At 35.0% G+C, this 16,416-nt stretch overlaps 1 long non-coding RNA gene, 1 other non-coding gene and 1 pseudogene across 2 annotated transcripts; all 3 read right to left on the bottom strand.

The window, feature by feature from the left end:
- Positions 1-4,887: 4,887 nt before the first annotated feature.
- On the bottom strand, positions 4,888-10,147 carry LOC145621111 (uncharacterized). Its single transcript, XR_014108355.1, has 4 exons — positions 9,929-10,147; positions 8,763-8,833; positions 6,193-6,279; positions 4,888-5,138 (listed from the first exon to the last, which is right to left on the bottom strand). It is a non-coding gene; the product is annotated as an uncharacterized LOC145621111 (long non-coding RNA).
- A 3,723-nt stretch (positions 10,148-13,870) lies between these two features.
- Positions 13,871-14,869, bottom strand: LOC145621267 (syntaxin-124 pseudogene; annotated as a pseudogene).
- Positions 14,870-16,331: 1,462 nt separating this feature from the next.
- Positions 16,332-16,403, bottom strand: TRNAD-GUC (transfer RNA aspartic acid (anticodon GUC)). The gene has a single exon. It is a non-coding gene; the product is annotated as a tRNA-Asp (tRNA).
- Positions 16,404-16,416: the final 13 nt, after the last annotated feature.

Raw genomic sequence — 16,416 nt, 5'->3', positions numbered from 1 at the left:
TTCTTGATCCTATTGGTTCAGCTCCAACCTTGATATTGCCTTATCTTCCATTAAACTAGCGTTTTGTGCACGCAATATGTTTAACATAACATTTTATTAAGAAATTCATTATTTATATCATAAATGTAGAAATTTTTTTAAAAATTAGGATGATAATTTTAGTCCTAAATTAATGCTAAGGATTGGCAGCTAGACACATCGAAAATGAAAAATAATACTCCCTCCGTCCTTAAATGATAGTCCCTTATGGCCTATTTTTAGTCCCAAATTGATAGTCCCATTTGCTTTTTTCAAATACCATTAATATCATTTTTTTATCAAAATTTCCTCCAATTACAACAATATTTGTGCAAATTTAAGTTTCCCATGTAAATTTTGTTTTTCAATGTGCTTTTATTACTTTCTCTCTCTACTATTTTACATACTCAATGTAAATTTATCTTTTCAATGTAATTTTACTATTTTTATTTAAGTTTCTTAATTCCCGTGATTTTTGCCCATAAGGGACTATCATTTGGGGACAGAGGGAGTATAAGTAAAACAAAGGGCAGTTGTAAAACCGAGGCTGAAACTAACGACCACTCGTAGACTGGTGGTAAGCAAGAGAGGGTAGCTTGGTGTCCCTTTTATCCAAGTGGAGTGACATGCATTGGGTGCACAACTCACGCTTCCAACAAGAATGTAAAATTGTAGATCTTGATAACTCAAAAGGTTTTTTTTTATAAGTGTATGATGTACAATATGTATGATAAATGTAACTCAAAAATCCGAAAATTATATGTCACTTATAGTACTACCTCTAGTTCGTATTATATGCAACTTTGGAATATTTTATATCTTATAAATAATACTTCAAAGTTGTATTCCGTATAATACGAACCAGAGGTAGCATTTTACTTAAAAACGATTTGATGAATAATTTATGTGAGAGAGATAAAAACAAAGTATGTACAGATATGAGATAAAAAATTGTGCAGTTGAAGTTAATGTGAAAGTGGAATCGTAAAAAATCATGATATGATTTATGTCAAATTAAAAAGTGTTGTACTCCCTCCGTCCCTAAATTACATTCCTCATTTCTATTTTTGGTATTCCAAAATTACATTCATCCTTTCTATTTTTGGTAAGTTTTTTTTAGTAAATCAACTCTCGTTTTTTGTTTTATATTTAATGTTTTCTCACTCATCCTTACCTAATCTCATTCATAATCCTTGTGCCAAATTACAATGAATATGATTGGTTAAAAATTTTCAATTAGGAGCATGTGATTGGTCCTTTTGTTTTGCAAAGGATTGATGACATGTCATGAGTAATAATTATTCTATTTTTGTACTTCCCATTGAATTATCTAATTATTGTTATTTGTCTTATTCTTCTCTCCTTAATTCCCGTGTAAATTTCCAAAGAAGAATGTAATTTAGGGACGGAGGGAGTAAATATTTAGAAACAATCGAATAAAGTGAGTGTTGCAACTTGTGCAAGTATTTAGAAATAGTGGAAAGCGACAAAATGAACTCAAGGCAAAATTAATGAAAGTATCACATTTTCAAGGTGAAGGCACAAATTCCATGCTCAATTCCATTTGACAAAAAAAAAAAAAAAAAAAAAAAAATTTGATTCCTTTTCTACCTCAGCTCCTCCTCATGCATGCCAAACATTACTGATCATCACTAACACACTAAGAGAGAGAGAGAAAGAGAAGTGAACAGTTTAAGGCGCATTTTTAAATGAAGTGCCAACAACCAAACAATGACATAACATAATAACTAAGCTGCTTATTCTAGAGATAGAAATAGTAAGAAATTAGAAAGACAAAAAAATGGGGAGTTCATTTAAGAATAGCAACAATCAAAGAGGGAGTAGTAGTAGTAGTAATAGTAAGCCGTACGCGTTGATGCTGTTGCTAGCGTTCGGCGCGGCTATTCTTGGAGTAATGGTGCTTCACAAGATCAGAGAGAAACGTATTTTTACCCTCCTTGTTAAGGAGAAAGATCATGAACTTCTTACACTTCACCTTCTCTTCCAGGTTCGTTTTATTCTTTCTTTATCTGCCGTCTTGCAAATTAGTTGTCACATTACTCGTTCAAATTACGCTATTGTGTGACTATTTAATTCATTTTGGAGAATCAATTAATCTTCAGGCAAGTGACATGCAATGTACTTTTTAACCCGTTCTGAAACCTTTCTTTAACAAAATTAAGTAAAGGAAATTTATGCATAAAATTGTAAGTATATATACTTATGTAATATGTTGCTAAATCAAATATTTTAATGAGTACATTTTTTATTGATCATTGTTTAAGATTTTTTAAATTGACGCATAGTATTAACTAAATCAAATGTCTATTAATTAGTCCGTTATACTACCTCCGTTATAAATTATTAGCAACTGACATAAAGTATAAGTAGAAAATGTGTGTTAAAAAAAAAGTATGAGTAGAAAATGTCTAATGGTTGTAATTAATTTTAAAAAGAGGTAGTAATATTCCAAGCCACTTTTTATAAAGCTTGAACATGATATTAATCAATTATTAAATAAATACACTTTTTTAGACATCAAAATTCCCTTACATTTTAGCACTGTTAAAACTAGTACAATTCACGTAACTGTATAATTGACTATTGTAATGCTGAGAGTTAATGGAAAGCCTTTAGATTGGTATCTTATAAATTATAAGTTATAATACTTCTATTATGAGGAGCTTGCAGAGAGAGAAAGAGTTCAATCAAGAAGCTCGGAAGAAAATCGAAGAGATGAACAGCAAAGTTTACTCCCTGAGAACACAGAAGTTAGAGCTCGAAAGGAGGCTGGCAGATATGGAATCCACAATTTCATCTCTAAGGGATGAAAGGAAGGTGATAGAGTTGACGCTTGAGGAGAAAAAGAACAAGATTCAAATTCTGACAGAGAACTCAAGTAGCGAAGATCCCCCCCAAGTTACTGTTTTAAAAGACATGTTAAAGATGAAAGATGCAGAAATCGAAGATCTGAAGTTACAGCTTGAAAAACGAGAAGATTTGCATTCAGAAACAGCTAGACTTGTAACAGGTTCCGTTAGTGTTGGCACAAGAGATGAGAGTGAAAATGAGGGGGACTTACAATTAAGTAGCGATTCATTTACAGATTCGACAATGGGTGAAAGTAGAAGCCACAATGGCAATGATATTCAGAGAGTGAATGATCACAGTACAAACATTGAACTCAAGAAGTTGAATGATGTGAAAGATGGAGTAGAAGTAAAGAATGAGAATACTAAAACTGACGATAAAGAAACAGCAGATTATCATGCTGACCAAGGCACCAAGGTCACAGAGGATAAAGCAAAAGAAACCTACGCTAGCCATGAGGAGAAGACACGGATTTTGCAAGAGCATAAAGCAACGGATGACTTGAGAGTTCTCAGAGGCGGCCTGATGTTGGAAAAGCCAGATGGATCTGTAAATGGGTATGGCTCTAGAGCAAGAAGGAGACATTCCAAGGGCAAGAGGAGAGAGGTTCTAAGAAACAGGAGATTGGGTGATGACTTGTACTCTGCGAGCAAGACCGGGAGCGCTCCAGTTCTTAATAGAAATGAAGAACAGCAGAAATCTAACGTACCTGGAAATAATGAGACTGAGGTTAAAATATACCTTGGTGAAAATCATCAGCTGCCACTAAATCACATACCAGACACCAGAAATGATGGCCAATCCAGAGAGGAAGAAGCCAAGAAGAGTGAAGAACGAGGAATGAAATTAAAGGAGATGCAATCTAATAGAACAGAGGAAACTGAACAGGGGAGATTGGTAAGCATGGAGCATAATAAGAATGTCCAAACCAAATTGATAACTGATGATGAGGGTAGCAAAATAGAAGATGTCCAAGTTACTGCCAGTAAGCAAGGTTCTGATGAGATCACCAATCAATTACATGACCAAGAAGAAAACCGGGAACAGGAAAAGATTGGTGGCATCACAGTGAAGAAGCAAGAGATTGATAATGAACCAGGAAATGAAATTGTAATCGAAGAAAGTGATGCTGAAGATTCAGAGGATGCTGAAACTAATGAACCAGAAATTGATAGAGATGACATCAGAAGATTTTCAGAATCAGATCCCGATGAAGAAGCAGAAGGGACAGAATTTTAGGGTGCCAAATTAAAATGATCAGCAAGATGTGAAAAAACTTTAGAACTTCCCTAAAAGCAGCACAGTAGGCCAAAGTCTATTACAGATATCCCAACTGCTAAACTAATTGTGATGCTGTGACCATTAATCAAATGTCAGTACACGAAAAAAAAAAAATGCCTTTCTCTTAATCGTTCTCCAAGATTACATATATAGACTTCCTAATAGGGATTACCAAGGAGATGTCTGAAGAAAAAAAATGCCAACTTGAACATATTTCCGTCATGTTTTACTAAAATCTCTATTATCCGATCCCTAGGTCTAAAGCCTCTATTTAATCATTTAAAATTAATCTAAGTCATAAGAAGAGATGTTTGAAAACAGAAAAACAAAATGCCAACTTGATCTACATTTTCTTGTTACTTTTTTACTAAAATCTATAACCCTAAATCTGAAGCCTCTATTCAAACATCTAAGTCATAGGGAAAAAGTAGGATTCAAAACCCATGTAATTACAAGGGTTGCTTTTCAAACAGTATGAATTGCACCGAGTAGCTTAAATTCCTAAACACCAGCCATAACTTGTACAAAGAACTTGTCCAAAGTGCAGCATTAGAACTTTAGAAGGCTACTTCAGCCTCAATACATCATTCTGGGAAAAAATGGCATTTGCAAACAAATAAAATTGGTGATATCATCCACTCAACTCCTTGAACCATAACATAAAACAAACTGGTCGTATGCTATCCTAAATCCATGAACAGAAGCAGCAGACCAAAATAAAGAAAATGAGAAAGTACATTGGTATTTATAGTAAATTCAGAGAACACTAATTTAGACAATTATATGTTTATCATCAACATTTCAAATTGTCAAAAATCCATTTATCACATTTGTTTGCTCCAAAGCTATCTAACCGGCAACAACTGGAATATCAGAAAATATCCACCTGGTTGAACAGTTTTGAGCACCGACTTTATTGCTAAAGCATCTTGAGGTTCATGATTGTTCTACTGTGAAGCCGCCGCCACCTTCAATAGGAGATAGTGAAAACAGAATAATTGAAACAATCAGTAAATCATAAGGCAATCAATCTTACCGGTAAAGAGGTATATGTATCAGGACCACACTTGCACAAAGAACAAAAATATTCACTCCATCTTTGAACAAAAAGCCACACTTAATTAGGGGTCATTTATACAGAATTGATTATTTGATTTTACAAGAACTTTCAACATCTACATTTTCAAAACTCAACCTTCAATAAAAAACTTTATTAATGGCATCATTAACACTATGTTTGGATTTGAAGGAAATGGAGGGATGAATTATCTTTTATTTGAATAGCAAGTGAGGGAATAAGAGAATTCGAGGAGAGGGAGGGGGGGTTTTGGAGGCAATTAACATTAAATTAGAGAAATTGATCTCTCCAACAATGGAGAGATTTGGAAGGAAAACTCAACATTCCCCCCCCCCCCTCCCTCCCCTTATTTTCCTTCCCCTTACTCTATCCAAACACACTGTCATGGTGTGTTTGGATAAGGTAATTTAGAGGCAAAGGAAGGAAAGGGAAAGGGAAAGGGAAAGGGAAAGGGAGGATTCTGTTTGGATATGATTTGGAGAGAGGGAAACCCAGAATGGAAGGGAAGATCTATTATCCTTCCCTATAAATAAACAAAAACCTTCTAATTTTGGAAAGATTTAGAAATTAAAGCTCAACCCCACCCCCCCACCCCCCCTCCTCCTCCTTTCACCTCCTTTTCTTTTCACTCTACTTCCTACCTTTTCTCCTCCACATTATTCCACAGTAGCTTTCCAATCGTAGTGTAAAGTATCATGGACACTTTTAAACTGGGACAACTAAATATAAAGATCTGGCTTATTATTTATAGACATGAGGAGTACTACATAATAAATTGATAAACCACTGTTTCAAAAGCTAAACATTGTTTCACATATAAGTTTATTCTGTCTCAACATAACTCTTTGGTCAGATACTATCAAATACACAAATCAAGCTGACTCCCATGCAGATCCTATAGTAAGCACTGGAAACATTAAGATCACAAAGGTAAAGAAATATACCTCCTCTGTCTTGCCTTTGCCCTTAGTAAAGAACTTGTAGCTTCCAAAGATAAGCAAACCCCATCCAGTGAGAGATGCAATGACAAACTGCACAATACAACAAAAACTCAAGTTAGTAGTTCTTCTAGACACAAAAATTGAAGCTCCATGAGTGAGAAAGAATGTGAGTGTGAAGAAAACCAAACGACCAACAGATACAGTCAAAACCAATAAAACAGAAGACAAACAAAAATTATATTTTGACCCATACAAAATCAAAGAAATAAAACAAAGCATGGACCCTTTTGTCACTCTTCCTCTCTTGCACGTGTCAAAATATAATTGCCACAACTGAAAGGATCTGGCATAAAACAGGTATTTACTATATATACTTCCATGTAAACCACAGAAAGGGGTTCCCCAGCCAAATCCTTGTAGTTGAAAAAAATTGATCAAATACAGATGGAAAGACTTCTCCTTGATGAGAAAAAAAAAGTAGGCCCAGCCCAGTTGAGCTGAGCTAGTAGCTACTTTGAAAACTTCATACAGAAACACCAATTGTTATATTGTTCACTATTCTGAATGTGGTCAGCTGGCAAGGCACAAGTGGTATTCCCACAAGCATGCAACTACTTTTCACCAACCGTTGGTGAATATGGACGTGAAACCAATAGTGTATACAACCTGCACCTATCTCCAATACTGCTCAACCAGCCTTAATTAAAACTTTCTACAGCATATGAATCCGTAAATACACCTTAGTTATAACATATTAATATTCTTCGTAAAATCATATGCCAAACATTATACTTCATTCCCTAAAAACTACACCATTTGGAGTAAATACAAGTTGATATCAGATATCAACAAAACTTGTTTTGTTAACATCAAGGCTAATTTTGTAAATTTAGCTACCACACCGAGGGTAATATTGTAATTTTAGCAACCACACCCCCTTTCTCTCTCCTCTATCACCACCTTGCAACCTCTACTACCACCCATAGTTCCACCTTTACCTTCACGAATCGACCCCAGCCGACCACCAATTGACCCCAGCCGACCACCACACGGCCGCCGCACCAACATTCGACCGCCACAACACCACTAGCTACCACCCACAACACCACCTTTAGCTTCACTAGTCATTACGAATTGACCCCAGCCGACCACCACAGGCCGCTGCACCAACATTCGACCGCCGCATCACCACTAGCACGAGCAGATCCCTTTCCCTAAAGGGTTTGTATGGCCCTAATTTTCATAAATTGCTACTAGGGTATCGTTTTTTTGGCCGGCCGGCCGCTGTAGATCCGCGTATGTTGTCGACCTTGGGCATGGGAATGGAGGAGAGAGAAGGAAGTAGTGGCATGGGAATGGAGGAGAGAGACAAAAATTGGTCATGTGAGGGGAGGAGAGAGAAAAATTAGTGATATTAACAAAAGTTTGTTGATAGCTATTATCACTAGTCTGGCTCGACCATTTGCACTTTAACACTATTCACACACTCCAACCAACGTAGTGATTCAGACATCAGAAAAAGATAGATATGTGGGGTCATGTTACATCTGTCTCGATATACACTTTCATAAGATCAATTTCTTATAATTTTCGTGCATGTATAATTAATAATAAAATTGAAAATGTACATTGGGATGCATTAAATTTCCATGGTGCAATATTTGGGAAACAAAGGAAGTATAACAAATATTTTGTAAGACGGATATATAACAAAAACTAGCACAGTAAAAACCAACTATTTAATTCATACAACTTTCCTTGATTGGGGTTGCTCATCCTAATCAAAGTGATGCACAAATGACATTTGACATACATCTCGGAAACAGCATAAAAGTTGATGACTGATGGGCAGACATTTGTGTTAAATACTTGCTCCAAGGGAAAGGGGATACTAATATGTTGCAGACAAGCTCTACAAAGTCTCTCAAGCATAAACATGCTACTCAACTGATTGTCCTATACATAACTCTCCACTTTAAACACCCCTTCCACACTCTACCCACCCATCTATTCTAGAAACTTACCTAGTTTTTCCGTGAAAACAATATCAAAAAAGAACAAAGTATTGATGCCACTTAGGAGTTAGGACCCTTTGAGTGTCCAAATGGATAATATTTTCATGCAAGACAAAATTGAGAAAACCCTAGTCAACAAGCCTAGAATAAATCTCATAAACCCAAGGGGCCACATTAATCCTAAGTGAGAATATACTCAAGAAAATGTTTAGAGATATCAAGTTCACAATATAGAAGCAGACTAGAGGGCTATCAAGGGATAGGTGTGGCAGTACAAATAAGAATTTACAATCCTACGATTCCTTGTTAAGCTTCTCTGATACATTCTATGTTAAGTCATTTTCAAAAATTAGCTATCAACCTATCACTAACTAATTAACATGTTCAAACCAAAAAAAAAAATAAAAAAATAAAAAAAAACTAATAAACATGTAAAATTATATAATCCAACCAGCACCGCAGCATAGCAAATATTTCATCAACACTCAAAAAATCACTGCAGGCTTGGTAATACACAAACACAATAAAGCTATATAATACACCACATTAGATACTCACATGCTCTTCCTTCCAGTTAGCAGGATTCCTTGGTTCTTGCCAGCAGTTTACCTTTGCTGGCCCATGGTGATCTGCAATGAATAATAGAACACATCATGAAACATTTAGCTAAACTCTTAGAAGCTGACAACAATTTATTAGTGGCACTTGAGCTTTGGGTCTAACCCAGCGGAGTTCTCACTTATCTAGAGCTACAAAGCCAAAGACAATCCACATCGAAGTTTGGCAAGGAAATCAGATTCTCATTGCATCTCAACCACAACAGATGCGATAAAAATATATGCCAAGAAGTTTGCGATTCAAAATGGAAATAAAAAATTTCAAGAAAATGTACAGCGCTAAGCACACATTGTAGCAAAATTCAACAGTCCACACCACAACGTATTTTCTAATTTCCTTGACATGGAACATATGAAGATAGGCAGTCATTTGTGGCAATAACCGTTCTACAACTTAAAATATGACACTTACAATGACAGGAATATCAGCTTATAAACTAAAGGGCCGTTTAAATCGAAGAGTTATAATTACATATAATGAATTTTACTTTGCCACTAAATCTTTTAAATTATTTAGCGAGTCTGCTATTTCTGAAGTTGAAAAATCAAAATACTAGCCCATTAAGAGGCAACAGCTAATAATACAAAAAACCCTAATAAATGAATTCATTTCATCAGCAAGCTTGATTTTACATTTTTACATGCATCGTAGCCTAATATAATCAACATCTAAATACAATGTGGATTCCAATTTAATTCGTTACACCGAGTTCGTACCCAACTTGGGATTGAATCATGAGTAGATCTCCCCTTTGCAAGGACTCTCTCTAAACCCTAAAAATACCTAACGCAATTGAAAATCATACAAAATGTAAACTACATTAAATATGCAATTAATCAGTTACCATTTGTATTCCAATTATCACTTTGATTTCAAATACTTAGTCAAACGCCCTGAAAAAAATCAAATTGAATCACGAACACACATTCATATTGAACTCAAATTCTCATCAATATCAGATATATAAAGAGGGATTGACTTTTTTATTCCAAGATTACAGAAATCATTCAAAATACAAATTCCGAACCATATAATGCGTAGTTTTAAGAAAGATCGAATACAAACAAATTGAAAGGAAAATCACGATTCATAAATCGAAAAATTACCGGCGGCACCAGCGAGGCCACGGCGTTGAACAAGGCGAGGAAGGGGTTGTTGAGATGAGGAGATCCGGGTGATTGATGAAGCTTGACGGGCAGCCGCCACAATACGAGATGCCATTGTTGAAGAGAGAGAAAGAGAAGAGAGAGAAATGAGAGTGGTGGTAGAAGCCTAGAAGGGAAGTGAGATTTACGGTAGTTCTGGTTCTAGCGTCAAAGTGGGAGCTCATTAGCTCAACTAGCTCGAGTTCGGGTAAAAAATGGCTTGGGTACGGATACAAAACGGATACGGTAGAAATGGACCATATCAGAATATCTCGTTCCTAAACAAGTTCAAGAGTCATATGGTGCTCTAAGATTTGAACCTACAATCTTAAGTTTAAATTTTAACATGTTAGTCACTAAGCAATTATCATATTACTTGTCATTCTTGTTAGGATTGATGTGGAGTTAGATCAATCAAGTAAGGCAAAGGGTTGACTTCAAATAAGTACAGTATATCTCAAAATCTAGAGATTCTGTTGAGATGATTCAAATTGGAGGTAATATCTTGTCTCAATAGATATCCAACGACTGGTCATGAGCTTGTTTTGCATAAGAAACAATGAACTTATGACTGTTTTAAGAAAATATGTCAATATGCCATGTTCCACTTCTGTACAAGCTGAGGAAGCGCGTCCGCGCAAAAGGGTTCTAGAAATGCAAAAATGAAGGGGAGGCAGAAGACTTTGCGCGTCCGCACATCTTTACTATTGTCGGAGTATTTCCTATAATAATGTTAAGTGTGGGAGGTTATTCCACATGGAAAAAATAAGAAGGTAATGTATTGTTTATATTCTAAGCAATTGGATATGAATTATGAAATGGGCCTTTGTTGTGTTTTGCACAAGTGGGCTAAGTGGCTTATATATTTTTATAAGAGAATGAAATTAGGAGCTGAACTTAACTAAACTGAACTGAGCTGAACTGAATTTCAACATAAGAGAACAGGCCATTAGCACTTAACATCGGCCACTTAACATGGACGCGAAAAATAAAAGCCTAATACGATAATTTAATTAAATATTGTTCAACAGTTATCGTTAGTAATTGTGCGTTCTTATCCTTTCATAATAATCGTCATTATTGATCTATAAAAACTCAATTTTGGTTGAATGAATGTACATTTAGTATTTATCCATTTTCTCTGTTTTCCCCAAAAACTCTTTGAACCCATGATCGTTAGTGCTAAACGCTCTTGAGTGTATAAATCTTTATATCCCAAAAACGTGTTCATTATTATAATCTCGTTAATACAGTGGGGCGAATAATGTTTTTAGGAAAGTGTTCTTCGTACACGCCTAGATCGATCCATTGTTTGTGTTTGTTGTTCCGATTATTTTTCAACCAGTAACTATAGCGCGTCCGTGCAAGGTGGTCCTTCGCCAAGATGTTGCCACGCTTTCTTCTTTTGGCTGTTGTTTAATGCTCGGGGTATTTATGATGTAGCCGCAGGCCCGCCCTTAGGGTGTGCGGCCGGGCCTGCGGCCTGCGCAACCGCTCAGGGCCCAATATTTTTTAGGGCCCAAATTATTCAATATATACATATTGTTGTGGAGTAAATGTAATTGTGGCTCAATGGTATTGACTATTTTGGATGACTTTGACCACATAGGTACGTGGTTTGATTCCTATTGATATTTTTTTTCTTTTCAAGGTGTAGATACTCCTTCTATTTTAAAATGTGCTCCATTCAAAAAATATAAAATAAAAAAAAAAGTGCTCTACTTTTCATTTAGATACTCCCTCTATCTTTAAATATGTACTCTATTTTTTTGGCCATTTTTTGAATAAGCATGCCTATTTTTTGGAAGATTGTAATAATAATTTAATACTTTTTTACCTCGATGTCGGAATCATTTTCATTTAAAAAAAATATTATTCATTCTCTCTCACTTCTCTACAATAACTAACTGTTAATACTTTCATAAAATTTATTTTCAACATGTTTCTATCGAATATCAATTTAATACATTTATTTCTTTGTTCTAAGCCTTCGTGAAAATCAAGTGGATCATAGCACTTATTAAAAAATACGGGAGTTTTATACATTTCATTAAAAAAAAGGCCTAATTTTATCTCAACCACACAGGGCCTCCATAATAGTTGGGACGGCCCTGTGGAGTCGTCATCTTTACTCATTATTCACAAATTGTAAAAACTTGAAAGAGGGTTTAGAGAGTTTGTGAGGAGCTTTTGAATTCCATACAATTCAAGCTTGTAATCTCATTTTTCATCTATCATCAATACTACTTCATAGTGCAAGGTGGGTTTTTCTCTCAATTTTCGGGTTTTCCCATGGTAACTTTGTCTCCCTTTACTTGCTTAATATCTTCAATGGTTGTTCTTGATTGATTTCTTGCTTGTTCATTGTTGTTGTGGGCATCAATTGCAATTGTTTTTTTCCCTTTAATACTATCAATATTATCAAAATTAAATATTATATTAACAAGGATTTCTATTTTTGAAAATAATGCATTGTTCCCTTATTAATACAGTACTTATTAGAAGCACAATAACAATATCGATCTTATTTAAGTTTAACATAACATAATTAATTAAGTATTACAAGTACAATGATTAAATAGATCAGACATGAACTGAACTAGAGTTTTATTATACATCAAGAGAGATAAAAATCAGTCATTGCAAGTTTCTTTTCTAGAGGACTATCTAAGATTATATGAAAACCTTAGCAAACTCTCTTCAACTCTACCTTTCCCTTGTTGCCTACAATCCTTTATATAGAAAAGGACTCACACACCTTCCCGACACTCTATTATGGCCTGGTTTATGACTCAGCAAAGCATGACTAAACAAACGGATATAAGAGCACCCACAATGGGAACTACAATCCTCATCCTTATTATGTTTTTTTGTGAAGTTAGAGGATGAGGATTGTTGTGGAAGCTTTTATAAGGATCCTCAATTAAAGAGGATGAAGGTAAATCCTCTATAGATGGAGAATAAAGAAGCATTGGCTCAAGAGCCTACTTTTGGATGGAATTGTGTGGGTGGGTGCCACGTGAGGAGAGATAAGAGAATTAGTTTTTTTTTAAAAAAAACCATAAACATGCACCAAATATTATTGGACACTTGGCAAATCAAGGATCCTTAATTGATGTGGGGGAAATAGAGGATGAAAAATAGTTAAAAGGATGAAGTTAGTGGAAACTGGAAAGTAGGGTATATGAAAGAGAAAATGAGGTGTCAAAACAAGAATAAAAGATAGAGTATATTAGAGGATGAGGATGAAGATGTTATTGCCCATGCTCTCAGTCATTCCTTTTATCAAAGATACTTTTACAAAGCAAACAATAAAAATTTAATGCATGGCTACAGTAGTGAAAGATGCCCAATTTGCTATTTGTCAGGTTTAGTCTTCCATCATCATTTTTAAAGAGATCATCATTTCTTGTAGGCCACCTTCACTATATATACATATATTGGGTCTTTAGTGTTTCCTTCCTCTATGTAGAGCTCTTGGACACATTTGTTGCATATAACTTGTCCCACATGTTATAAAGATTTTAAGCAAGTGTTCTTTTCCTTCGAAGGATAAGAATTTTTCCTACTTTAACTTCTTCAAGACAAATAAGAACTGATTCAACTTCTTCAAGAATGTATTTCTTCTTCTAAATGAATTTTTAACGACCATTGTAGAACAACTATAGTTTTTACTCTTTTTTTTTTTTAAAAGTCGGATCTCAAACTCATTAAAAAGCTTAGTACGTATAATATATAGTCACGAAGGTACAAAAGTGTACTTTCCAACCTAATTGACCTTGCATAAACTAGATTTCATGGACATTGCAAAATTCATCATGAAATTGCAATGCAAAAGAATTACATCAAACTTATCTAGAATCAACAGATAATACACATAAATCATTTGGTATAATTTAAAAAAAGAAATAAAACAATAAAAAAAAAATGAAGGAATTGTGTAGAGGATCTCCTACTCCAAGTAGTTAAACACAAATATAACTAACTAAAACGAGGCACAAGAAGAGTAGTATACAAGATTGGAAACAAGATAACTAAAACAAGGATAATGCCAAGAATAATAGCAATGCAAGTCCATTTCCGACTATTCTTTTGATGTTCCTTAGCAACAACCAGCTCAGTTGCCCCATGGCTTACAAACGAGCTAGCGCGATTCACATTGCTAGCAATATCATTAAGCTGCTGGCCTTGAGCTTCTACTAGAGCAGCCATGTCCAAGAAAACTTGATGTAACTCGAGCAGATTCTTTTCTATCTCTTTGATCGCGTCATGCCTCTCTTGTATTTCCTTCACTGTATCCATTATCTGTCCTCTTCCCTGTTCCTGAATAGCCTTTTGAAGGAACGACTCACTCTCTCCACTATCGATCAACTGCTCTATAGTCTCTTCCTCTGCCTTTTCCCCTGTTATTGTAAAGTACCGCCTTTCTACTGTCTCTTTATACTCAGCTGACATTTTTGCTCTCAGTGTTTGGAAGTTGTCCATCATGTCCTTGAGCTTCTTTCCTAGGCCGCTAACCACAGAGGTGCGTGTCCGGTCAGTTGAGGAACCCGGCCCACACCCTGGCAGGTTCCTGTGGGCTACATTAGATCTATCAAGTGCTTCCAACTTTCCCTTGATAACCTTGACTCTCTTCAAAACATTCTCTACATCAGCATCCATTCGAGCCCTTAAGTCCTTGACCGCCTTTGCATTAGTCGCGATCTTGCACTCCTCATTCGCCTCTTGTAGCCTCTTGTAGAGCTTGTCCACGTTTCCCATGTCCCCCTTGACACCATCCACATCCTCAAAAAACTTGTCGAGGTTGGCTGATGTCTGATTCCCCATTTCCAAATCATCGCGCTGTGCTTGATCCTTCAGATTCGCGTACCTCTTAAATGAATTCGAAAACAAGTCATTCATCTTAGCTTATCTATGTTATTCACTATAATCTTCTGATTTCTTCTTCAATTACTTAATTTTTGGTATGACAACAAAACAAACGTTAACTCCAGCACTTGTATGTACCATTTAAGCACTAAAAAAGTTAATGGGGAGTCATCTTTTCTACTACTTTGTAGAATCAAATAATCATGGAAACATATTCTCTAAAAATACTAACATATTAATTCATTTGACTCCGTCATTGTATATTTCGATCATAAATTATGCGCATTATTGACTCCCTTAATTTGTTTATCATTAGTATTTTTTTAAAAAAAAAATTTGAAAATTTTATATGAGATTTCAATCATGGTAAGAATGTTGACATTTGTTTTTTTTTTTTTCAATTAATTTTTGAGCTTTACTTATAAAGTTTGAAAATTATACTAATTTGTGGAGTCGGCAAAACTATCTCATAAGTCATACTTCGTAACTGATTATCCGGTTTAAAATACCAAACTCAAAACCTAAAATCAATTGACCGATTTAATCCGAGCCAACTCGACTTGATAATCAATGTTTATAATAGTCATTATTTTATTTAAATAAGCATATTTCGATTCAAACCCTAAGACAACCTGAACAAGTTTTACCTGAACAGCTGACTCAGATTGTCACATTATCCCAAACAATCTAATTGCCGCCACTATTAATTTTTCAGTTTATTTTTCAGTTTATATTTTTGCTTTGAGATCACAGTGTTCAATTTGATTTGGAATTCATGATCTTCAAATGTCACCTACCAAATTGACAATGTGATATCAACTAAGAAAATATTAGCTGATAAATCTAAGGGAGACATGGGAAGCACTCTTTGATAACAATGGTGAGTCTAAATATAATATTTTGGGGTTATGCTCTACCAAAAATGCGACATGATTCCAAGTCTCCTATCAATTGTAATAAAAATAATTCACATGACAAATCATGGATGCAATCACTCGTCTTTGTATATGTATCAAATTGTTATCTACAAAAAGTCAAATGGACCTAGTTTATGTCTTACCTCCATAATGAGTCTAGATCTAGTTAATTAAGATTAGACATGAAATTTGATGTGTGGTTTTGTGATATTGTTGTTACTTTAGTGCTACCTAAATTGCTAATCTCCCATGAACTACATTTTGAGAAGTGTGATTTGATATTGTATCATATACTTCCTTTGTTATCGTCATAATTTTGACTTTTATATTTGTTAAGGTATAAATTTGACCTTAATTTGTAATTATCTTTAGTTGAAATTTCATAACAAGAATCCCTGAAAAAAAAAAAGAAAAAAAAAATACAACACGAATCCCAAAACACATTCATAACACGAATCCCTCAAAAAAAAAAAAAAAAAAAATTAACACGAAAATGAGAACGTAATCTTATGTTAAAAATTAGCAGCCGCCATCCACTTTTATTGGGGGGAGTGAAAAATAACTTACATTAAAAAAATCGCCGTTGCCGGGGATCGAACCCGGGTCACCCGCGTGACAGGCGGGAATACTTACCACTATACTACAACGACTCTGCTGTTTAAT

Source organism: Chenopodium album, chromosome 27, assembly GCF_948465745.1.
Source record: "Chenopodium album chromosome 27, dcCheAlbu1.1, whole genome shotgun sequence".
NCBI lineage: Eukaryota > Viridiplantae > Streptophyta > Magnoliopsida > Caryophyllales > Amaranthaceae > Chenopodium > Chenopodium album.
This window is presented reverse-complemented; position numbering and strand designations above follow the sequence as displayed.